Below are 2235 nucleotides of genomic sequence, written 5' to 3'. Positions count from 1 at the left end.
AAGTAATCTCCTCTTTTCTCTATTGGTCATCTTGACAAGGGGTAGGTAGAATAGAAAAATCTAAGAGACTAATTGGTTGGGCAAAAAACATGACTAATGATAAAGTGTATAAACTACTATAATAGATACTGCCCTAATATATTTACGCACGTTATAGTTTTAAATGTCATAAAATCATGGCAATAGTTACTATTCATGTTTCTTACACTAAAACTAAAGCACAAGGAGGGACACAACTGGGCCTAGTAGTGCTAGGGTTCAGCCCCAATCTCAAGTGCATGTGTCAAACCACTGCCCCCTACACGCTTCCTTTTCTGTGTGGGTCAGCGGGAAAATAATATCCTTTCGAATAGCAACTGAGTAACAGGCATGAATATGTATGTATATATGGTATGATGATAAAATCAATTTGGGAAATGCAGTCTTTACCATTTAATAAGTCACTTGTACAATTGCATTTTTTGTAAACCTTTGATATATTTAAGATGTTTGAAGGAAAAACCCATAGCAGCTAAGAAATTAGAATCAGTTGCTTGGGCAAATATACAAAAGCATGATAAATGTATGATTCTCATACACATTTGCCTGCATATATGGCAATATATTTTTGTTAACAGATTTTTTTTAAAATTTCATTTCCTAAAACATAGTATATTAGCTTAAAGACCGCATGCCAGGTCGTGAGTGCTGTTCTAACCACGTTAACAAGCACAAGGTTTATAGGTAAACTGGCTTCAGGTCTAATGGTTTGAAATTTACAATTCCAGTCACCTAAATATCTATCTCCCATCAGGATTTGAGCATCTTATACCCTCTCTGTTTGGAGCTGAAATAATGGAGCTCTCTTCCTTTTTACAAATGCAGTATGTTTTTATAGCTTCTGATTTTCCTCTCTGTATTCTTAACTTTGAGCTGCACAGAAGCTCCTGAGAAAGATACACTATATTGTACCAGAGGAAGCCTAAGCATAAGCCTAATAAAGATTAAAACTGGAGAGTCAATGAAATGGATTTCTCTCTATATCTTTTTTTTTTCTTCATTTTTTATGCCTATAGCACCTGGTCTTCCTAGGTGTCTCCCATCCAAGTACTAACTAGGCCTGACCCTGCTTAGCTTCCAAGATCAGAAGGGATCGGGCTTGTTCAAGGTAGCATGGCTGCAGAATTCTCTCTATATTTTATATTTGAAGGATACACTTCTATTATTTTGGTTCTCTGTCAATTTTCTAAGAATATTTGTGTTTCTGACTTATCAATTTTTTTTTTTAATGCCTACAGCACCTGGTCTTCCTAGGTGGTCTCCCATCCAAGTACTAACCAGGCTCGACACTGCTTAGCTTCCGAGATGGGACGGGATCAGGCACATTCAGGGTGGCATGACACTCGACTCAACTTTTTTTTTCTTTATCTTATCTGTTAAATGCGTCTTTTCCACTCTACACTGAGCTTGAAAAAAAAAAATTCTGTTTTGATATGTATCCATTACGCATTATAAAAATAATGAGCATATTTAAAATAACAAAGGAATATCCTTCCCTTTAATGTCCTGCAGTCTAAAACCCAGATAGGCTAGAGCAGTCTTTTAGGCATTGTATTCTCTTCCTGAATTGCATTTTTCACTCCCCCAGGGACCAAAAGCATCACCATTAGCTTTAGTCACACTAGGAGGATGGCTTGCTTCTTACTGAAGTGATTCGATCACTTGAAAAAACTCTGAACAACCTCTACTGCAGGAAATGAAAATGATGGTTGAGGCTCAGTGAATTCTCAAGAATCTAAAAAGTTAAGGCAATGTATGGCCATAAATTCTCCTCTTCCCCTAAAGGAACACCTTATAAAAATAATCAGGTATGAAAACAGGAGAAAGCTCTTATCGTTTATTTTTTGGCAGAGAATTTTAAATCTGTAGGCGTAAGTGATATTTACTTGTTCTTTGAACTTAGCGGAGATTTCTGAAATGGTACACGTGACTGACCAAGCTATAAGTGTCGTTTTTTTTTTTTTTTCCTTCAAAGGTTATTCATAATTGTCAAACATGAAGAAATAAATCTCATAACAAACAGAACTGATATGTCAGTGTCATTTGCAATGAGAACTGTTTTTCAGCAGGTAAAGGGTCTACAGCGTGATATTTTATGTTCCTGGAACTAAATCTCCAGACGCTATTCTACAAGAAGAAAGGGCATGTTTACATGCTTCTATCCAGACAATCACTGGAATATTATTAATCCCAAAT

At 36.1% G+C, this 2235-nt stretch overlaps 2 pseudogenes; both read right to left on the bottom strand.

The window, feature by feature from the left end:
* Positions 1-1046: 1046 nt before the first annotated feature.
* On the bottom strand, positions 1047-1164 carry LOC112483016 (annotated as a pseudogene).
* Positions 1165-1268: 104 nt separating this feature from the next.
* On the bottom strand, positions 1269-1387 carry LOC112483013 (annotated as a pseudogene).
* Between the last annotated feature and the right edge of the window lie 848 nt (positions 1388-2235).

This window comes from Pteropus alecto, unplaced genomic scaffold, assembly GCF_000325575.1.
Source record: "Pteropus alecto unplaced genomic scaffold, ASM32557v1 scaffold66, whole genome shotgun sequence".
NCBI classification, from domain to species: Eukaryota; Metazoa; Chordata; class Mammalia; order Chiroptera; family Pteropodidae; genus Pteropus; species Pteropus alecto.
This window is presented reverse-complemented; position numbering and strand designations above follow the sequence as displayed.